Source organism: Neolamprologus multifasciatus, chromosome 15 (genome assembly GCF_963576455.1).
Source record: "Neolamprologus multifasciatus chromosome 15, fNeoMul1.2, whole genome shotgun sequence".
NCBI classification, from domain to species: Eukaryota; Metazoa; Chordata; class Actinopteri; order Cichliformes; family Cichlidae; genus Neolamprologus; species Neolamprologus multifasciatus.
The window spans coordinates 19,904,092-19,928,334 of record NC_140453.1 but is presented as its reverse complement, the minus strand read 5'-3'; the positions used below and the strand labels follow the sequence as shown (position 1 = coordinate 19,928,334).

Genomic DNA, 24,243 nt, shown 5'->3' with positions numbered 1-24,243 from the left:
TGCCTGACTAAAAATCACTTGTGCTGAAAACCGAACAATCCTTGGCGCACTGTAGCCATAAGAATATCTTGCAAAACTGCGATAAACAACACCGCATATCATCACATTTTTCATTAAGTGTTAACGAGACACTGTGGCCTCTCAATCACGTATTGTATTTGGAAGATGTTATGTTGTCATAGAGATGAAGAAAAACATCCTCTCATGGTGGGATAGGGGCCAAAAAGGTGAAGGATTATAAAGCTGTGCCGATGCAGATTGGATTACTCTATTATCCAGAGCCTCCTCATTTTCCCAGGAGATCGTACACGTTTCTAATCCTCCAAGGCTGTTTTTCCCTCCCTCTGTGTTATCTGCCATTTTGGCTAGAGGGAGTGTTTGTCTGATTCTTATAGTTTGTGTTACCCCGCTCCTATACATCATCACATTATTTGGCCTAGAGAGGGGCTTTGTGCTTGTCCAATCTGGTTATTTTATAGTCAAGTGCATTAGTCTGGGAAGATACGCTTGCAGAGGTGTTTTACACAGACAGATGCAGTTAGTGTGGAATAGGTTCTGTGATACAGAAGGATGGCTTCTTAGTCACATTAAAACATGAGGATACTCCTCAGTGTAGGAAATGTTCAATAATGCTGATTTATGAAGTGCAAATATTAAAGACCTGGTCAGGGTCGTTGATCTTTGATTAATTTACTACGTTACCAAATACTGCAACTCAACCAGGAGCTTTAAACGTAAAGTCACATTGACTTAGTAGGAACTTTAAAGACAAACAAAAAAACTGTTTAATTTGAAATGATTGAACATATAGAAAAACAGTCATCTACTATTCACCATTAAATGAGAAAATACATGAATTCGGATGCAAGTACTGTACAGCAGTACATTTTTTTTATTATTGCTTTTTCATGACAGTGCATTAAGATTTACAGATTTTAGAATCCATTTTGGGACACTATCGAGAGCATAATGCACATTAACTGTCTGCCTTATATATACTTTGTTCAGACTACTACAGTTTGCCTTGGATCAAGAACCAATGACATGTGAGGCCTTGCACCCATTCAGACAAAGGTGATCACAAATCTGGAACCCAAGATGTCCAGGAGTCCTTTTTCTCTTAAAAAATGTAAATATAGTCAAAAGCAAAACTGAAGTCTCAGATTCGACTGGTTGACTGTGCTTTTGTGGTTATTTTTATAGGAGGAAGCTCCAATAGTTTTCCAGGCTTAATCTTATGCTGGGAGATTAATCAAATTTTAAATTTTCCATCCATCCATTTGCTTCCGCTTATCCTTTTTAGGGTCACGGGGGGCGCTGGAGCCTATCCCAGCTGTCATAGGGCAAGAGGCAGGGTACACCCTGGACAGGTCGCCAGTCTGTCGCAGGGCCAACACACAGGGACAGACAACCATTCGCACTCACTTTCATTCACACATTCACACCTAGTGACAATTTGATTATCCAATTAACCTATCCCCACAAGCTGCATGTCTGTGGACGGTGGGAGGAAGCCGGAGTACCCGGAGGGAACCCACGCAAACACAGGGAGAACATGCAAACTCCACACAGACCCCAGCCTGATGTTGGACTTGAACTCAGGACCTTCTTGCTGTGCGGCAACAGTGCTAACCACCGTGCCACCGTGCTGCCAATTTTAAATTTTAATTAGGATTTTGTTTTCAGTGATTATGAAAACAAAATAATCTGGATAAACTGATTATCCTTTGCACACTACAGTATGAAACACTCATTAGTTTTTTTCTCGTTATAAAGTGTACTTCATGTTTTTACAGTGCCATCCCTAAAAGCTCAAACTTTCTTCCTGTTAGGTTCACTGTGAGCCAAGTTGACTGCAGGAGAATCTGTGGTCAACAACAGGAGTCTAAAGGAAGTAAAACTCACAAGGTTTTCTTTGAAAGATTATTAATGACAGTCTGCAGCCGCCTTTAATTCTCAGTTGTTTACAGTCAAGTTGTCTGCAGTGCAGAGAATTCGCTGTCAGTTTCAGCTCTCTGTCACTCATGGTAAATCTACTACAGCGCAGACCTCTATTTTCCTCTGTGCCTTGAATTACCTGCATTGGAGGCAGTCCAGAAAGGACCAGCAGCTGCCTTTGTGAGACTGGCTTTACACCCCAAAAATACTCTAGTCAGTGCCAAACTCCCTACCTGGTGACATTTTAAATAAATGCATTATATTTGCTAATTTTAGAAATAATTGAGGGAATAGACAACACAACCATTGCTCTTTCATGGCTTTGAATCAACCAAATATGATCGCTCAGTGTAACTTACTTAATCTTATATTTACTGATCAGATACTCAGCAGGGCATTCCCGATCCCATTGTGCTACCAGGCTAAACAAATGACACAATTTGTCTAGTGAGTTCTGGTTTTATTCCAGATGCCTGAACCATCCATTTGGCTCCTTTTGACGTGAAGGAGCAACAATCTCTTTGTGTATCTCCCACTGGAAAAAAAAACCTGACTGTGGCCTCCACAATCACACTCTAGTTGTATAATCAGTGAAACCAGCTCATTAATCTGCCCCTATCTCTGAGATAAAGTTAAGCTCTGTTGCACTGATGGGTGGTAAAGATGTCTAACCCCCTGCATGTTCCAGAAAAGCTTGACTCCCCCCTAACAGGAACGGGGAGGTTTGACCGAGGCTCAACACCTGGGGCTCTCTGGCACCGGAACATGCCTGCAGTGATAATTAATGAGAATTACTGTTGCCGAGAGAGGCACTTTGGCAGGGAGGGCGAGACAGAGGGAGAATTGGACTGAGAGGGGATCATTGAGACATAATGACTGTGGTGAAGAAGACAGAGATGGAGGTGGTGGGAGGACAAATAAAAAAGACTAATGTGATTATTTTTCTAGTTTCAAGAAGACATACTAGTCTTAACAGTGGCATGTTTTTTTCCTCTATTTTCTGAGTGACAAATGTATTGGGGGTTCACAGGTGTGCGTCTCATAAATGTCATAATTTATTTAACTTTAGCTTTCAGCTCTGCAAGAGATGAATGATGGTTTTAGAGTGCATTGGTTGGGAGGCCTTTGAGGCATTAATTTCTGACAGAAAAAAAGTTTCTTCTTTTTTGAACAGCAAAAAAATCCTCATCTCTTTACCCCTCTGAAACTCCACTACGTAAAACGCATGCTTAGTCTCTCGTACACTTGAGTGGAGAAAGGAAATGCCTGAGGCTAGACTCACTGTGATGAAACAGATCCTAGGAAAAACGCCAGGGAACCCAGGAAAGTAAAAACCAATGCAAATAATTAGTTCTGAGCTAATAGTCCTGAAACTGCAGAGTAAAGTGGACTTTCAGAGAAGCAATACCGGCCACATTCTTTTTACTAACACATAAATTATAGTCGACTCTCACTGAAGATTAATACTCGATATAATAGCTTCTTTGAGGAAACAATGCTCATTATTATATTCATTTGCAGCTTTTTGCATTTAACCATTTAGCAAATGTTGAACAGTGTTTGTGTCACCAGCTTTTCATTGTGCAGATTTCATCACAAAGAATAAAACCTATACATTTAACTCACATTAGCATAATTTTGTTTGCTTTTAACCAGCCATATCATTTGAAGCACGTTCATTAGCCAATTTCCATTGGGCATGTTTTTGATTTTTTTGGCCCTGATTTCACGGTTAAAAATCTCTTCAATTGGTGTCCTCCTTCTGTCATGAAGGAAATTAAAACACTGATGTTTGCAGGCTTTTTCTGGCAAATGTTTTGCTTCCTAAACCATGCAAAGGAATGTTTGTAGAATCGTCTGACTGGTTTTGCATTTTTATCTTTATTGAATTTTTATATTTACAGTGAAGAAAGTTTGTTCTTTCCTCCAGTCTGCATGTTCAAGTTTCCGCGGGCAAGCTACTACACTCCAATTTACTGCTGATGCATCTGTTGGAGATTGAGTGAAAGCATTTAAGCATTGAAAAAACTGCTTTTGTGAAGGAAGCTTGTAGTGAAAAAGAACTTTGAGTGCTCAAATAGAGTGGAAAAGTGCTACATAAGTACAGTCCATTTACTGTAAAGTAATCAGTGATTTAAAGAAAAAGGCAGAGAGGGATACAAATGTGAGGCCACATTTCCACAAAAACATTTCAGTTTTGATCTTACCGTTCAATTTTATTGCTACTGAGCGCTTGCTTCATTGTATGAATGCATTATCAAGCATCAGCAGCTCATTTTAGAGAAACTGAAATTGGAGAAATCTGCTACTGTGACATGTTAAGTTGGAATGAAAATCTGCAGACTTTTCACTGCAGACACTGGGTTGGGTGTCACTGAATAAAAAGGCACTTTAACCACTCGAGTCAGTGTTTTAGGATGCTGTTAGAAGGGCTGAGAGCTGCTGGAGTCTCAGCTTGAGGAACATTTTTCTTACACATAACACATTTGGACTCACTGTCCTGCTTCCAAGAACTTACCTGTAGAGTGATGGTGAAGTTTAAAAAGCTTCCTGCAAATTCACCCATGAATGACAAGCAGCAGTTGTAATCAAATCTACAGCTGTGCACAGATGGCAGTGATAATTTTCCTGGGCTTTTTAAAAAGAAAATCAAAGTTTTGACCAACAGGAGAGTGAAAAAATCTCTTAATTCTTAACTGAAAATGTGCATTTCCTCCTGAAAAGTGTGATTTTTAACATTTCTTGGTCTCTATGATCTTCCTAAACAAATCACTTCAACTTTTTATGGTTTGTTTGAGTCATACAGTGAAGAGCTCATGCCCATGTCTGCAGAATATATAAATTACCCAGCCATATAGGCAGTGCACAATAAGGCTATTGCCTACAGTTGCAGACATAGATTGCTTCGTGAATCTTACTGCATCAATTTGTCTAAAAGAGACAGGACATGGGTCTCTGCAGCTGTTAGAATATGTTAATATTTTCTATTTCCAGTCAGAGCAAGCTGAACAGGTTTCATCAAGTCATCTTGTACAAAAAAGACACTTACTTTGAGATATAGAGGGATATAGATATATCTCATACATATAGAGATATAAAAGTCAAAAGTTCAAAATGCAGAAATTTATAGGAAAGAAGTAGAAAATTGACCAGAAAATGGGGCAAAATGATAAGAAATTATAAGATAATAATGATAAGAAAACTTAAGAAATGTTACTCCTCCTCACCTCTCTTGGTCCCAAGCGTTAAGCTTCAGTGGACATGCCCTATTGTACTGCAGCAATTGTATTTATTTGAAATAAATGCGATGGAAGAAACACATTTTGTCCATACAGAGACACAGGCAAGAGACAGGGTGCACTCTAGACATACCAGGCTATTGAAGGGGTAACACAGAGAGAGTAAAACCAACCATTCACTTTGACATTCACACCTTTGGCTGATTTTTAGAATCAGCAGTTAACTTAACATGCAGGTTTGTGCACTGTGGGGGAAGCTGGAGTACCTGGAGAAATTCTGACACAAGGAGAGCATAGAAACCACACAGAAATGTTCCATCCAGCCAGCTATTATAACCTAATACATCTTTACCTGCTTTGCTGATATTCATCCACTTATGGCCGCTATTGAAGCTGGTTCCATCAATCATCACTGTAAACAAGGTTAGATACGATATGTTTTTTTTCTTCTATGCTGGACGTGGAAAACAAACTAAGTGGCTGAACATAAGCAGCCCTGCTGTTCTGTCTGTGCTACGGCACAATTTTCAATTAGTACTTGAACATTGAGCTAGCACTATATTAATAGAATTTAACATTAAATTGATCTGGATGCCAGGTTGCAGACCCTGTTATCACATGTTCATCGAGCAATGGACTCCTTAAAACTTTTTTTGCAATAGTTTCAGATAAATGTAGTAGTCACAGTGACACATAGAATTAATGTGAATATGTTTCAGTACCCTTGTGGTTTTCTTTAACAATTCCCTCTATATAGACAACCGATTACTTCTTTTTACTTTCAGTTTATGCATTTTAAACAGAACAAAATTGATGTGATATAAACTTCTCTGATGGACACTAATGAAGAGGATGGGTCATAATGAGGATGTCTGACCTCAGTTGCAGTGGGCTGAAAACACTGTGCTACCTACACTCGGATAGTAATTGCTTTTTTCGTTTAATGAAATTCTTCTCGCGGACAGTCCCTCACCTTGAGAGGTGTCCTCGCATTTTCTTCAGAAGTGGAGGCAAAAGTTTCCTTCGACTGTGAGGAGAATAACTTCCCTATTTTTATTTTATTTTATTTATTTTTTGTCGACAGTCTCTTGAGCTGAGTGACTGGTGGAAAGAAATCCCTATCACCTTAAATGCTTCAAAGACCTGTGTGCTGGCGAATGCAAAGCAGAAAGACTGACAACCTCTAACGTTACGTCCATTCAAAACTGAGTTTGCATTAAGAGGATTACTACCTACTCAGATATTTTAATACCTTGCATCATTCGTATAAAGAATATAATACAGAGTCATGCTGTGTCATATTAAATAAATGTTGCCTGTGTTTAATGCTGTGTCGACATGCAAAGCAGCAGCACAGCAACTTCAGTCTTCTATCAGAGTCTACTTGGGATTCAGACACAGCGCTGTTGTGTGGTTCACCCACACTTACAGATACCGTCAGGATAGCTGCACATGTAAAAAGCAAGCAAACTAATTCAAATAATAGGACTGCAGCGATGATAGCCGAGTATCTCACACAGGAAAAAAAACCATCCTGCTTGAAAAATAGTCTGTGCACAAACTACTTGTATTTTTAGTATTCTTAAAGTTTCAGTTTTAGCATAGGTTGTGGGTTTTTTCAATTGTTGAATTTGATTGTGAGAGGTTTTTGTTTTTGAAACCTTTCAACCTTTCAAGAAAGTATTTCTCCACCGTAGTATGCAGCAGCCACTATCAGTTGTTTATATTGTTCCATAACGACAGGATGTTTGTCCAGTGTCTTCTGCTTTGAGCAAATGTACCCTATATCTTTTTGTTTTTTGTTGTGGATATCACAGATTTAATCACATTACATTTGTATTCACTCACCTTTATTTTCTCCAGTGAATCAAGTCATCTTCTTTACGTAAGCCATATTATTATAAGATGACAAAAACAATATATAATCTAAGGCAGCGGTCCCCAACCTTTTTTGCGCCACGGACCGGTTTATGCCCGACAATATTTTCACAGACCGACCTTTAAGGTGTCGCGGATAAATACAACAAAAATAAAACTAGTACTGGTACCGAAAAAAAGAAGATTTATTCATAACACACGTGAAAAGACCCAGGAAAACCGAGTTAACGATAAAAACGATAACAAAATAACGCTGAAAACCGATAAAAACCCTGAGGGTCTGTGCTGGCGGACGTTGGTTGCTGGCCTGGTAGCCTGGCTGTCCCTAGGTGGGTCAGGGACGAGCGTGGAGGCTTGGGGGTCTGGGGGTGCTCCGCCCCCCGGTCTGGGGTGCTGGCTGGGCCTTGGGGGCTTGGGTCCTGGCTGTTGTGTCGCCGGAGCTGTGGGCGGGTGGGTGCAGGGGGGCTCAGCCCCAGTGCAGGGGACCTCTGGTGCATCGGCCAAACTAGGGGGCTCTCTAACTGGTGGGGAGGTTGTTATATCTTTGCAGGTGGTCTCCTCTCTACAGGAGCTCACTCTGCAGGTGGGGGAGAGATATAGGAGAGGTGGAGAATGAACTCAACCTGGGTGTCTATTGTCTTGTGTAGTTTGGGAGATGATTGGATGATGGGGTGGGTGCAGTTTTCTCTGGGGTGGAGTCGGGTGGGCTGCCCCGGACTCTGTGGGGCTGGGCGGTGCTGCTGCTGCGGGTCCCGGTCCGGATGGGCCTGGGCCCCCTTTCCCTGGTGGGTTCCAGAGTGTGGGGGTGCCTACTGGGGTCGCTTGCCCCTCCCTTTCTTCCTTCCCCATCCTCAGCTGCCTCCCTATTCCCGCTCTACCACACCCACCCACACACGCAGGGCTTGGGGTGCAGGTATGTCACCAAGGTGCAGGGGAGGCACTCCCCCTCTGTCCCCTTCTGGCCACCTGTGCCTCAATTTTATTCTGCAACCTAGACATCCACATTACTCACACTCTCACATAACACATACGTGTAGGGCCTTGGGGGTGGGCACGTTTTACAGCATCCAGAGGATGGTCGGTGTATTCCAACCCACCTCTGGCGCTGGTGCCCTACCCTCAATTTTAAATGCATATAGACACTAAGGGTTTTCGGGAGGAGCCGTGCTGCTCTCTGAGAGGAAGCAAGTACCATGCTCTCCTGTGTTTTAAATGCACTTTAGAACAGCACACAGCAACACTACATATGAGCGGGCGTAGGGAGGTTTGGGGTCTTCACTCACCCCGGTTCTGTTAGCTGTCAGGGCTGGGGGGCTGGGAGGAGGTGCTGGCCATCAGATTGGGGTCTGGGATGAGGGGCCTCCCTGCTACTGCAGATAAGGAGGTGGTCCGCTTGTCTCCACCCCAGAGAGAAGGGTTACATCTCCTGGGTTTAGGTGCGGCTTGCCCCTCTGGGGGCGGGGGTACCTGGACCTGGGATATAGAGTATGTTTGGGGAGTGCGACTGTCTGTGCAGTGTCTATTTGTGTCTGTCTACACATTGGGTGAGTGCCGAGTATTTGGTTGTGCATATGAGGTGGGAATACACGTTTGTGTCCGCATGCGCCTGTTCGTCTGTGTTTGTATGTCAGGTTGGGTCTCAGACTCAACCTCTCTGGGTACATCTCAGGCCCTCCGAAGTACGGAGGCCTATCTCCCCTCAACACACTCCCTGCCGGTGGCTTATGCCCTCAGACGTTGGTGTGTTGGTGGTCCTTGTTGTCTGGGGCTGGGCGCTCATATATGTACCGGCTCATTCCTGGTGGCCGATTGGCGGGGCCTGGCGCCTGTGGCCCGGCTGGGCCCCTTCCGGGGGATGGGATGCCCTCAGGCCTCTGGCCTCTGGGCCTGAAGCTCGGTCCTCTCTGGCACAGCTGGCTGCCGGCAGAGCCCGCGGGCACGCCACTGCAACCCCCTCTGGCCTCTGCTCCGTAGCTGCTGGGTGACCTCTCGTTTGGGGCTCTACTCAGCTCTTCCCAGGAGGGTGGCATGGTTTCCCCCCCTTTTGGTGGTCCTCCTCGGGTCCTTGTACTCTGGGGCCTCTGGATATCTGGGGCCTGGATCTCCTCCATACCTGCTTCATACCCTGGGGGACGGGGCTATGGCTCCCCACACTCCCTAGCAGATCGTTACATGGAGAAACCTTTGGAATACAAGCGTGCTGATCCACACAGGTATGCACACAGGTGTACACACGGGTGTTCACAGACGCAGACTACACCTTTCTTGGCTGCTGCCTCAAAGCACATTGTGCGCTGTCTATCTTGCGTGCTGCACAATATCGTTTAATATTTAGTATCTACTGTTATCTACTGCTAGCTAGTTTATTGTGATGGTGTTGTATTTATTATGTTGCTCCTTTTTTGTTTGCTTTCTCTTCTGTTTTTTTTCTCCATACAGGTGATCCAGGTGTTTTGTTTGTTTTTCTTTCTTTCTTCCCCCCTTTCTCACTGTCTCTTCTCCCCTCTGGTTTTCTTTCTCTCCCTCTCTTTCTTTCATTCTTTCTCCCTGTCCTATCCCCCAGTCCTGTCTGTCCCGTTTGTAGCAACCGAAAATAAAATAAATTCATAATTATAATAAAGGTCAATCAAATGGACGAATATGGCAAGGCCATGATGATCCACTTGGTAAAATAAATCCGCTTGGCATCTTTCTTGGCCTTAAGACAACAATTCTGATGGCTAAAGATCCAAACGGGACACACACAAAAAAAAAAACTAAAATAAAATAAAAATCATACATTTCACACCTGAGCCTCAACTCTCGCAGCCCAGTACCAAATGACCCACCGGTACCAGTCCGAGGCCCGGGGGTTGGGGACCGCTGATCTAAGGTACGACTTTTCAACTGCTCAGTGGCCGATTTTTATATTTGTGCCAATCACATGGAAAAAAAACTGAGTGCATTTAGGCATGCAGGCACAGTCAGCGGCAGTTCTCTCAAGGGAAAATGCCTCGTTTGTGTCAGAGCAAAATGACCAGACTGCTTCAAGCTGATAGGAAGGCGACAGTAACTCAAATAACCACTTGTTACAATCACGGTGTGCAGAAGTGCATCTCTAAATGCACAACAGGTTGACAGGAGTGGCATCCAGCCACTCATGTCATCTAAGAACAGGAAACTGAAGCTACAATTGTGTCCAAATTTGGACAGTAGAAGATCGGAAAGCTGTCCAAAAGCTGTCCAAAATTGGACAGTAGAAGATTGGAAAAATGTTGCCTGATGATTCTTGATTGTTCTGTGATGTTCAGATGGTAGAGACAGAGTTTGTTGTAAACAACATGAAAGCACAGATCCATCCTGCCTTCATTTCAAACTGATTTTTCTTTTAACATGACAGTGAGTTCACTGTAGTCACCACATCCCAATCCAACATAGTACCTTTGGGATGTGGTGGAATGGGGGATTCAAATCATGCATGTGCAGCTGACGAACCTGCAGTAACTGTGTGATGATGTCATGTGAGTATGGACCATGTGTAAATAGAAGTTGAGGATAAAATTTGAATGAGCCTATTTCCACAATCACTTATAAAGGCTGATACTGATACTCAAACATGTTTTTTTATGTAAAAGAATCAAGGAACACTGAGGGAAGGGTATTTGAAAGAAACAATGAAAATGAATTTGTCGCTGCTTCCTGATGGGTAAAATGTCAAATGTTCATGCTGTTTCTAAAACATCTCAAACCTCGATCTCTGCTTATGAATTCACTGTTATGTCCCCACAGACCAACCGTGGGTTGTTGCATTTCTCTCTCTCTCTCTCTCTCTTCTCTCCTTGACTGACTCCCCTCACCAATTAGGCCTGGGAGTCCTTAAGCTGACAGAGAGGAGATGGCTGAGGCCAGAGTTCCTTCGTGTTGGCAGCGTTTGAGTTGTGTGGTTGTGCTGTTTACTCCTCTGGGTGAAGGAGTATTTTTATTTTTTAAATGACTTGTGGATTCAACTTCATTTGATCACGGGAGTTTTGCTTCACACTTTTTGTTCTTGTTAGTGTAGCTGTCTCAGGTCAAAGGTTATTTTCTAAACACTGATTTCACCTCCCTTTCACTTTGTTCTCCTTGGCACTTTTTTCATCACTCCCTTTTTTTGATTACTTTCACATTTAAAAGAAGATAACCAAATAATAACCCAGAACAATCAGAATTTCTCTGTCTTTGTGGGTTTTTAGTCTTCAACCTCACTTTGACATGCAAGTCCCTTTCAACATTGTTCCTCTTGAATTCTTACCTTATGAATCAATAAATTTCACTTACTATTTTCAGCTTGTGTTGGCGGCTCCAGTTTCTATCATGTCTTTGTTATTGCTTTTTCACAGGCTGCTAACTGACTTATGAATGGATATCTGACTTATCTTGACAAAATATGTCCAATCGTTTTACCAGAATACAGCATGGCCAAGGAATGCCCTAAGGTTTTTGAAAACAACCAAATGAAACCTCTCCTGAAAATGTACAAAGTCTTAAGAGAAAGCCAAAAGACCTGAGAATAATTACTGCTTGATATTGTCTCCAACATGGCTACATTACTGAGAGGTTTGCTCCTGATTTAGGGAGTTACAAAGAACAACACAAGTGGGTGATGATGAGGTGGATTATTCTGTTCTCCATATACATAATCACTCATCTTCAGAAATATTCACACTTTTAGGGTTAGAAAGTCATAAAGCAGATGGTGACTGGTGATTTGCTCAAGGTGTTGTGTGAGTGAGAGTGGGTGAAACCATGGAAAGTCTGTATTAAATCATGCAAAATAACTAATTAAGCAACTTTTACCAATCCTGTTTGGAAGAATCAGTAAAAAAGTATTTGAAAGCGACTTAATTTAATCCTATGTCTACCTTTGTTTATGTTATGCATGATATGACCATGGAAATAATGGTAAATTGGCCTCTCAAAGTCCATGTGATTTTAATTTTATGCATACTTTAAGGACATGTTTTCTTTTCCTTGAAATGAGCTTAAACATTTTTTTTTATTTCAGTATTAGAAGGGGATGCAAATATGTTGCAGTTCTTTAATTATTCATATTAATGTTTGTTGCAGAGTGGCATAGAGAGGTTTAACATAAACAAATGTTTTTCTGATGAATGCACTTCTCTCCTTTGTTTTTTGCATCCTGGAATTTTTCTGTTCTGAATTATTTGGAAGAGAAAAATTCACTGTTGCCTCTGGGCTTTTTATTATCTGCACTGAACAATCTGTGAACCCTATGTGTGACCGTGTTTTCCTATCTTTGTTTTATATCGTGGAAATATCTCAGGCTGCTGGCTGAAAGCCTCCTACATTTCTGAGCAATGTTTTGAGAGCGCTACATTTATTTTAAAAGGGTAAGAAAACAGCTTGTTTGTGTACAAAACTATAGTGGTTTATCACAGCAATGTATTAATGGCATGCAGTGCAGAGTGGTTTAGGAGAATCTGAGTTTGATATTTGAAGATTGCCTCAGCCTTCAAGCTTTCTGTTGCTAATCTTACTCAGAAACAGTGTTTTCTCTGTTATTTATATTCTGAAAAAACAAATAATTTAGACAATTTACCACTTTTGTAACCAGAAAAATGATTTACCAGCTATTATCAAGAGTACCTACAGTGTAAGTTTTAACATAGCACTACTTTAAAAATGTCCAAAAAGTAAAAGTAACATGCACATGTGATAAAAACTAATATAATTCCGCTATATGTTATAAAAATATAAAACCGCTATATGTTTCACATTTTGCCCACTGCTGACTGTTGTTCCTCAGATAAAGAAAGGAAAGGATTAAATAGTTAAATAGTTAATTAAGTGGAATTAAGTTCGGGGGAAAAATATTCTTACACATCTACTTGTCTACATACTGACCAAACAATCTTTAGAAGTGTCTTGTGCGTTTAAAGTTAATTTCATGGTTGATTTTTACGGATAAAGATTCAGACTAACCCACGAGTCTAAAAGTAAGATTTTGAAACAGATTTTTTAAAATTATTTATTCTTTTTGTTAATCAATTTGCAAATTTCATGATGGATATTTTATTTACTAGTGGACAACTGCTATTGCCCTTGTCTTTATATTTTAGTATGGGCTAATTAACCATGCTGCTATGTTTTTCCTGGTGGTTTGCATTCTGTCTGTCCTGGACTGTAGCTGGCAGTGGTTGGCTTTAGCTGTGAGCTCAAGAAGCTCCCCAGACAGCACAGTGAGATATTGCCTGTTTATATTGTGCTGATGGGTAGTGATAGGCACCACATAGCAGAGATACGTGCTTGCTCTGTTATTTAGTCCTGCTTTGCTTTGTGTTGTGCATATTCACAAGCATATGCAAACATCCCATTAGTGTGGAAGCGCTTCACTGTGATTGAAGATGCTAATTTTACCAAAGTAAACTGCAGATGGACCACCATGAAACCACCTTACACTTGCTTTTGTTTAGTATAAAATGTGACATAATAAAATATCTCAGGTAAAGGGGGTCGTGGTGAGAGAAGATCCTGTAACTTATTGCATTTTGGAGGAATTTTCATTATTTATTTTGTGCATTCAATATAAAACTGTGGTATTGGCAAGTCACGCTTTGACCAGGACAACCGCAATCAGTGATTCTCTAGTTGGAGTCTAGATAATAGAATTTAAATCTGTGGGAAACATCTAATCAAACTCAAAACGTCTTTAACGGCTAGAATAGATACAAACAAAAATCAGTTTTTGTGCAATGCACTTCATGGTTTCTACCAAGTGACCAGAGTATTTAAGCTTTTAAGGATTTACCCTCAAAGCAGTTGCCATGCAGTTCTATAACCTAGTTGAATACCCCCATTAAAAAAAATTAAAAAAAAAAAGTCTGAAAGGTTAAAGGAAGAACGCAAAAACAGTAAATATGCTTTAATATAATAACAAATCCAAACTTCCACACAAAATTTTGTTGAAGCTGTTTTTAATATTATTTTCATATTGTAAATCTCAATAGGAGAAGGAACAGTGCATCAAGTTTTAAATTTACACACACATTTCTAACAGTGAAAAATGTACTCATGCACGATATTAATACTGTGATTTATAGAAATGATGGTGTATTTGAACCCTTTCAGCTTTGCAGTAATAGTAACACCACACTGTAAATAACTGGTATAAAGTGCATTTAGATTTACGTCCACTCTCCTCAGAATGAAAAATGAGTCGATGAAATTCAGGTGTGTGTTTGATTAATACCCCTGCCTCTCTCCCTGTGTCTTATGGCAGCTTACAACCTCCTGTCCTCTGGGAGCAGAAGGAGGAAAGTCTAACAGAGTCTGACAGTCATTGTAACCGCATCCTAATTAGATTATTCAACGACTATATTAATTCAGCAGCAAATCACTTTACTTACTTAGCATCAGACTGTCGGGCAGTGTTGTGGAAAGCCGGAGCAGCATAATCAGGTTTTCAGTGCCCTCAGATCTCTGAATTGTATTAGCCAAAGTCAAAGAAACAAGTATTGTGTATGCAGCAGAAAGTCAGAGGGTGGGACCCGGGGCTGATATGTGAATCCGAATAAGCTACAGGCAACAACCCTTTAAGTTTATGTCGAATACAGAAGATCTTATGTTCTCAGTTACTGCAGAGCCTAAAAATGAGAAATGTTAACCTGCAGGATAACTATAAAACACAGACTTTAAAAATCTGTTTCTTGTGACATTATATATATATATATATATATATATATATATAAAATACCTCTTTAAGGCCTCAAGACTAGTAACATTCCTACATGAGATGGTTAGAGACTCTCTAATGTAGATCTAGAAAGCTAGTGGCTAACACAGTCACACTAGCTATCCGATGAGACGTCCATATGTATGCCATTAATTCTTATAACATGTTGTCAAGAGCATGTCAAAGCATTGGGTGGAAATATAACCCATGCTGAAATGTTGGCCAGTCACAAGCCTGCAAGTGATAAGACATCTCATGGTCTTATATCAGAAAGGAGACAATGGTGTACATTTTTACCCTAGTTTGTTCTGTATTATTTTGTATTTACTGACTTAGATAAAATGTCAGTTGCACTCTCAAATACCATGCAAAAATCTTGAGCCACTCCTTATTTTTTATATTTTTTCCAAGGAGCCAGCAATAGTTCTCAAGACTTTCTGAAAGGTTTTAGAAGGTTTTTGTTTGACTTCTTTTTTCACTCATTTTCAGTGAAGAACAAAAGAAGAAGTTTCAGACCTAAAACAGTATCTGCAGTATCTGGAAGTCATCCAGCAGAGTTGATCAATCTAACACTGTTAGACTTTTCATCGCCACTTTACGGTAACATACTGGTGTCACTGTTGCCAGCGTCATACCGTGACGCCGTGTTACGGTAGCTTACCGTTCTGCAGGATGATACCGTTTTTTGCTGGTGTGGTATAATACTCTTGGACAAATTATGGTAACGCACCGTAGCCTTTTTTACTCGACAGTGAGATACCGTTATGTCGTAAATTACGTCAACAAAGTAACATCATACTGTGATTAAGAAATTGGTATACTACCGTTTATTCACGTTATGTCACTGTAAGCCCGCTGCAAGGTAATAAACTGCAATATATTAACCAGTAACTTGCCGTTATCACGCATCATCAGTACCAAAAATATTCATCTCTGCTAGAGGACACCGTGTCCCAACAGGCGGTCATTTACTGTTTAACAGGTTGCAATTGACCGTAATTTCAGTTAACAGTAACATACTGTAAGAGACTGGAGGGTTCCAAAAAAATTGGATGGATAGATAGATAGACAAACACACACACACACACAAAATATAATTAATGTGCTTTACACCACTTTATTTCAGTTCTGATTTTCCTCTGCAGAAATACACATTTCCAAAATCAAAAACTGAAAAGAACTGAAAACATATTTTCATTGAGGAAGCATTTGTTTTTACTAAACTATGTAATCCATTATTTTCTCAGATGGTTGTACAAACAATAACGATATTATGTCATATCCATATCATGGCAGACAACATATGCTCAAGTGTTGGGTTTTCTTAGTTATATTTTGTAAGGTCTTAAACCTACAATGTGAAGTGCCTTGGCATTCATTTTGTTGGCACCATACAAATAAACTGAATTGTAATGAATATAATATCAAGCCCCACACATCTGCCTTTATATACACTTTGTCCAAAATACTGTCTCACACCACCAAATCAATGCACAAAACAGGGTCCACAAGGACATGGATGAGTGTGTGTGGTGTGAAGGAACTTGACTGACCTGCACTGATCCCTGATCTTGCTTTGTGGACTGAGTTTATTGATTTGTAGGGTGAGCCAATGCATGTGACAATTTAAGTGTAAGTAGCTGAAATAATTTTTAACAAACGGGTAAAAGAAGGAAAAAAAATCAAAACTGTTACACTCAAAAAAAACTATTGGACAGCGACAGTGTCTTGCAAGATGGCAAGAGAGCTTGTCTTCATTGTTGTTCGTCTTGTGTAAATGTCCAGAAAGCATGGGCCATGGATTATCTGTGGAGACACAGGTAACAACACATTGTTCACTTAAATTATACAAGGAATTCACTAAAAATGGCAAAAACAGTTACCTAATTTGAAGTTCTCCACTCAAATTCAGTAAGTCGCTGGAGGAAAGTTGTGACATGAGGGTTAATCGCTTCACAGTGGTCCCAGTCTTTCTGCTTGTCCCAACCTTGGAGGTACATTTTGTTCCCTCTTCAGGGTTTATCCTTACAAAAAAACCTTAAAACATGCCATAATAAATAGTAACATACAGTAACATTGAGTTGTGATTTGAAATAATGAGTTACTTAGGGATAATTTATTCATCATCTATCACTATTAGCTAACTGTTCAAACATACCTCTGAATTAGTTCCAATGTTGCACACGCTGACTCAGGGGCGATTCTAGGATCAGAGCTTTGGGGGTGCTGAGCACCCAGAGAGCTGCCATTCCAGGCAAGGTAAACTTTACTCATCACAATGAGACTTCTTCCCCGTCTCTGTTAGTCCCTGCATCCCTAAATGCCTCCAGTTGTTCCGAGTTCTCTCTGACTGCCTCCTTGGTGCATTTAAACCCCTGTTCCTCCCTGTCCTCATCGTCTGTTGTCTTCATCTCCATTATCAGTCATCGTAATTTTACCCTCTCTGTGCAAGTCTGCAAATTTCTTTATTAAATCATAAGTTTCTTAAATTCATCAAGTCTCTCTGTGCCTGGGTCCTCGTCACAAAACATGACATCACTGTTTTGTACATTTTAACACAATTTAATCCCACATTTGTGAAAGAATAGCAAAACACTTTTTTGAAAAGTCTGTAACAAAACCATCAAATCTGATCAAGGTTATTAAAATGCTACCAAAGAAGAATGGATTGGAATAAAAAAAAAAAAATACATATCCTAACCTTAATTACTGGGGAAAAATGATGAATGATGCTCATAGTGAGTAAAAAGTAAACTGTGTGCATTTTTTGGACAGAGATTCACTTTTAAAGTGTATGTATAATACAATACAGATACATAAAAAATACACTCCAAAAATAGAAGAGTCCTTGAAATATACAAAATATTATTAGAAAATGGAGACACTTGGCCTTTGGTACAATGTATACAATGTATGAAAATATCTTTACTGCAGATACTAATATGGCTCTGCAGATTTTTTCTTTTCTTTTAACCTATGTCGCCTCACCTTGAGGTTGGTAAATCTGTTTATCACATTTTGGTGGTCAAGTCTCTCACGCATCTCTTTCTCAACTGACATCACAGCCAGGAGCTGGAGTCTGCTTTGACCCATGGTCCTTCTCAGCCAGGTATGGAGCTGACTCAAGACACTAAAAGGCCTTTCACAGCTACAGCTGCTAACTGGGTTTGTTAGGGCAACCTGAATAACAGTTTTCAGTTTGGGGAAGATCTGATTATCCAGAAGATTGTACAATGTTAACATATCTGGAATGGCACCAGCCTCACTCTTGAGTTTTATAAAGTCTTTGGCAACCGTGATTTCCTTTGACTGAAGCTCAATATGGTAATGCAGTGCCAGGGCTGACAACCCAGTTTGTTTTGCAGATTCTGTATAGCAGCTTTAATATAGGGAGAACACAACTTCCAGATTGTATGAGTTGTTTGTATTAGTTGTTTGTCTTTCTTTTTCTTTGCCAGTTTAACAGTTCCTGTTTTGCCTGTTAGTACTCCCTGTCTGTTTTCTTACCTGGTACTTCCTGATCTTGTACTTTGTCCTCATGTTCCCCTCTTTCCTCTCTCCCTCTTTGGACTGACAATCTGTACACACACACACACACAACAGGAGTTATAAGGTTAATGGGCATCCAGTCAGTTAGCTAGTTAGTACCTTGGGTTCAATATCGGCACATGCACATATGGCAAAATAACCAGTTTCTCTCATTACATTTCAAACAGGACAGTGGTAACAACAGCAGGCTACGGACAATGTTAAGTTTTAGATTTTAAATAGGCTGTATACATTTCAATGAGATCAACAGGGCAGTCAAATATCGCTAATTTTACTACAGAGCAAACATCGTCGGAAAACACGTTTTCAACTAGGGCTGCCACAAACAATTATTTTGATAGTCGACTAGCCACCGATTATTTTTGCAATTAGTCGACTAATCAGATCATGCATCCATTGGATGTACAGCGTACAGCTTATTGCACCAGCATGCATCTGCTCTCATATAACTATCATTAGCTTACAGCTCTGAGTGTTTAAGGTATGTGCTAACTAAAAATAAAGACAAGATGATAGTTTATTAAATTTGAATGAAATTTGCAGATTGTTTCGGTGAAGTTTAATAAACTCATTGTTATCTAAAATATAACGGGACACCGGAGTATATTCTCGAGCATCTCACACTTCTGATAATCAGTTGTCTGCTTGACGTTTATTCAGCTGTGTAAAAACTATAACTTTAATCTCAGCCTAACTGATTTACTCAGGAACAAATAAAATACTAAAAAAAGCCAAACAATAACATTTTTAAGTTATCTAGGTGACTTATATATGTTTAACCTGAGTAGCGAAAGACCGCAGTGGGTTTGAAAACGATTTGCCGGAGTCCGGTGTTCTCACGGGCTCTAGTGAGCCTTGGCCCCGGCTAGCTATCAAGCTAGTGGGTAACAGACGTCTCAGAAAACGTCGGAGCGCTTTTGAAAATATGTGGTGTCTTGATAAACTGAGCAGATATTTGAGGTTTACACAGCTACATTCTTGCCTGAAAATATGCTAAACCTTTATTGACCTTTATTGGTTGAACCAGAAAGAATAATAAGAGTAATATTAAAACTAACTAGCTGCCACCATTGTTGGAAACTGAGCTGGGCTGCGCTATGAATTCTGGGACACAGCTCCTTCTTCTTCTTCGGGGTTTAACGGCAGCTGGCATCCTTGTACATGCAGTGCTGCCATCTTCTGTTTCAGTCCGTTATTACACTCTTGTTCCTGCGTCTTTTGTGATCTTACAAAGCTTCAAACCACGCGTCGACTATTAAATCGGTCGTCGATGATTTTGATAGTCGACTAATCGTGGCAGCCCTATTTTCAACACAGCAGGTTACCTGGTGTAATGTTTTTCAGTTAAAAAGAAACATGGTCTGACTCCTACCTAACTATATAAAGAGTAACTGAAAGTTAAATGCAGCTAATATGTCCTGTTTTAAGCCAGGCACTTCCACCTCCGTCTCAGCCACCATCGCTCTGGCAGCAACGGCGCTAGAGCTAGTAGGAGAGAGCCGAGCTGGAACAAACCATTTTGGGAGGGGGGAGGGGTTATCTATACTTTTGTTGTTAAAATGTTCCATCTCAATTAAGTACTGTATGCTTTTTATACTTTTAGTAGTGTGTGCCACAAACAGCAAATCTTTTCAAAAAACGTAAGACATCTTTGATTCATTTTGGGGGTGCTGAAGCACCTCCAAAACTGGGCTAAAATCGCCCCTGTGCTGACTCCTGGTATTCCAGGTTCAATACATAGAATGAACCAAAGAAGACTGACATTGCATCAGCAAAGGTGTTCTCTTTGTCCAGCTTGACAATTACATGCCCCTCTGCACTCACCATCCAGCAGGTGGCGGTCATTGAACTTTGTCCTTAAATATATAGGGGCAACATTGTCATTGTCATTATGCAACATAAAATAATTTCAATACTTCACTTCTTCACACTGTCTAGATAGTCATAAAGCAAATAGCTACGTACAGTTAATTATTAATGGCCTTATGTACACAAGTCCGTCTTAACATATTATAATTGTACATAATTGGGAATTATTCTGCACATTAAACACACCTAACAAAGAGTAGCCCAATTAAATAACCGGAGATGAATCAACTGTATGGTTATTTTGGAGTTTATAGTTTGTGCTGCTGTTAAACTTTACAGTATTGACTTCAGTATTTAGGCTGTTAATGTAGCTAGACTACTATGTTGATCAGTAATATGTAATGTGAAATTTGATATTGTTACTTTGCTGGATTCACTGAGACACATGTCCAACAACCTTGGTTTATAAAGGAAATTACAGAAATTTGAGCTAACAAAACAGAGACTGGATACCTGTGTCCACAAAAAGCTCCTGTGCCAAACAGAAATTGTAATATGGTCTAATCAGCTCTATTTCATAAATGACTTCTTACCAAGCATAATCAGCCTTGGGGTGCTTGGCAGGCTTTTAACATGCAAACTGAACAATATAAATTTGCGTGCACTGAAGCCACACAATTTAGAAATACACATAGTTGCAAAAAGTTCAGTGACCAATTACCTTTCCTAAATGACATATGCAATCCAAAAAATAAGAGTATTGTCAATGGGGACCAATTCCCAGTTTTTACATGATCAAAATGATTCACAAAAGGCTTCAATAAACAGAAAATGTGTGCCAACAAGAGAACAGTGCACAAAAATGAAAAGATATTTGAGCTCGACGCTTTAATGGGTTTAACATGACTTAGTCAGCACTCCGCACCGTACAGGTAGTACAAGCACACCTGAAAACACTGACCAGCTAACAGCATTAAGCATTTGGGCGCAACCTCGGTAGTTCACCGATTCACCTGTTGCAAACGTCCAAGTTTCTATCAAGTCTCATAAATCCATCGGCAACTATTACCTAACTAGTCTTTTGAGTCTCCACATTCATAGATATTGACATTTTGTCTTAGCATTTGAATGAAAATATCCTGGTAGGGTAGCTTAAAAGTCAAAACAAACAGTAATAAGAACGCATTTCGGACTTCTCTCGAATAGGTGAAAAAAAACACTTACCTTCAGACTGATTAGCTGGTTCCGATCTAACTTTAATGTGTCCCATGTCAGTCCATTTTAGGGAAAAAGTGTTAAGTGGTTTCATTTAATTTTGAGATTCTCCCGCATGGATGAGCAATTTGGAGTCTAGCAGAGTTATCACGAATAGCATATGATCTTCAGATATAATCCAATCAACCTTGCATTTAACCCGATTGAACATCCAGTTACCTCTGACTACTTCTAAGTTGCACATGTTAACGGTCTCATCATCACTCTGTGCTGCAGCGAACTGGATCTGTGGCACAGAATATATCACTTCTACCTCTTCTTAAAGTCAATAAAGAGAGAATTAACCTTATTCTTTAGTTTTGTGGGTGACTCAGTCTCTGGTATAACTTGTTTTACAATGATGCGGTGACTTACTCCAATTACATCATTACCCGTATCACATGAATCACAGTAGCTGATGATGCGCCAACCCAAATCTGTTCTCTGAGCGTACGGCTGGTTTTCTTCACCACATACGACCTCTCTGGGCATTAAGGCTTGTGTGCAGTTGTACCCTAACAGGAGTCCTATTTCACAGTCCAAAGGGGGGGCAATATGTTCAGCGAGATGCTCCAAATGTGACCATGCCCTTGCAGTGTCTGGAGTAGGAATATGACTACGATTAGCGGGTATAAAGTCCCGTGTGTAAACAACTGGTACAGTGAGTTTCTTCTTGGAAAACAGTCCTCTTATTTGCAGAGCTTCAAGTTTTGTGCATGGTACAGTGGTTTTCTTGGATGACATTGTAGATAGATTGAGCTTAACTTGAGTTTTGGTTGTGTCCAAGTTATTTGCTACTTCATTAAGAATAAATGAAGAATCACTCTGTGTGTCCAGCAGAGCGTAGATCAGTACTTCTTTACTGGGCTCATTTTGTGTGGATACGTAGACTGGGACTATTGCAGATGTCTGTGTGTTTTTACTTTCATGAGTCACTCTATTAGATGTGGTCTCATTGACTGTGTCTTGTGACTGTGTTACCTGATGCTGGGTTTCCTTCAGTTCACTTACTTGTTGCTCTTTAGGTGGTTCTTTCTTTGTCTCTTGTCTTTGTCTTTCTTCATGCAGGCATGTAGGATGCCGTTTTGAGCATGTGTTGCATGTCATCTTGTTGCTGCAGTTCTTGGAGAGATGGCCACTATTTAAACAGCCAAAACATAATTTTTCACCTTGAATGAATTTGACTCTCTCAGCGACAGGTTTCTCAGTGAACTTACGACACTTGTGTAAGCCGTGTCCTGCTCTTTTACAAAACACACAAGAGACCATGCTTCTTTCAGTAGAGTTAGTTGTGAAGATTTTCACTGTATCTTGTCTCTTAGGAATGGATGTAGGTTGAGGTTTTGTCTTTGGTTGGTCAAAGTCACTTTGTCTTATGGCTTGGTATGATGTAATGGGATTACATGCGATACTTGCCTCCATTGACAGGAATGTTACAAAGTAACTGAAACGTGGGAATCTTTTGTGCTCCAGCTGGTACTCTGTAGCCTTTCGGTTCCACCTGTTACTTAACCAATCTGGTAGTTTAGCAGCAAGTCTTTGATTCTCAATGCCATCATTGAGAATGTTCAGATTCTCATTATTAGTCATTGCAGATTGCTCTGCAGATTGAAAGGATGCCTTCTAATGCTTAAACTTAAGTGGATCCCCACTAAATACCGAGGGCTCTGGAATAGGCAGTCTATTAGCTGACATAGCTTCTGCCAAAACCTTTACAAGCTCACCTGTGCTCTCATAAGTGACATTTAACTCTCTTCGTGGTTGTAAGGGTTGATTAGCAGTATTCTTGGACTCTGTTACCTGTAAGTTTGCAGGGTTTAGAGTGACTCTTTCTTGCTTTACTGAAACATAGTCTTCCTCATAAACTTGTAGTTTTGCCTGTGCTGCCTTGAGTCCTTTCAGATTTTCCAATCTTTCAATTTCTCTTCTTAAGTCTTCAACTGACCTTCTCCTTGCAGCACTTTCCTCTTGTTGTCTCTTTATCACGGCCGCTTCCGCCTTTTCTCTTTGTAACTTGCGCTCAGTTTCCTCCTTTTCCTCTAGGAGACGTTGTGACATTGCAGCAGATGCTTGCTCTGCGGATATGCGTTTGTCTTCTTCTTCAAGCATTTGCATTCTTTCTCTGTACTTCTCTTGTTCTGTCATTATCTGAAGCACAGCCTTTGTGGCTTCATACTCTGCTGCAGCTTCTTGTCTTTTGGAGGAGGAACCATTAGAAAGAACTGTATTGGCTTTAAATGGACTATGAACTGAGACACTAACAGAGCTAGAGGATGTAAATATAGAGCCTGCATCAGGCCATACAATCTCCTCTTGAGTTTCTCCTTTAATGTGTGTGACAAAGTGGGTGAGAAGACCATTTGTCCATATTCTTAGTTAACATTCTTGTTTTGATTTAACCATATTTCACATGTAATCTGCAATAGGCAAACATCTACTATCCCGGGTTTGTTTATGTTTTGCACTTTTACAGATTATATAATATAACATCTTGGTTTAAATCAATCCCTACAAGTTTGTTAAGTTAACATGTTATTTATTTCAACTGTTAATTTGCATTGTTTAGAACTTACCTTACCTACCTGTCTTCCAGAAACAAAAGGAGGAAATGTAGTTTTACTTCCTGCTTTATAGCTTCTGGGTTCATCTGAGGTCACAGGAAGAGACCAAGTGCAGAATGGGAAGAACTCTTATAATTTAATAAAGTTGATTTTAGAGGGTTTATGAAGAAGTAGATTTATTGTTATAATATGTATTGATTACACCAGAGTTCATGTTGCCAGTAAAGAGGAGTAGTAGAGACTTGAATATAGTCATGTTCATCGTATCTACCTACTGATTGGAATAGTCCAGAGGAGAAATTGT

At 40.1% G+C, this 24,243-nt stretch overlaps 1 long non-coding RNA gene across 1 annotated transcript; it reads right to left on the bottom strand.

The window, feature by feature from the left end:
* Positions 1 to 15,343: 15,343 nt before the first annotated feature.
* On the bottom strand, positions 15,344 to 19,080 carry LOC146501963 (uncharacterized). Its single transcript, XR_014869453.1, has 2 exons — positions 16,650 to 19,080; positions 15,344 to 16,572 (listed from the first exon to the last, which is right to left on the bottom strand). It is a non-coding gene; the product is annotated as an uncharacterized LOC146501963 (long non-coding RNA).
* Positions 19,081 to 24,243: the final 5,163 nt, after the last annotated feature.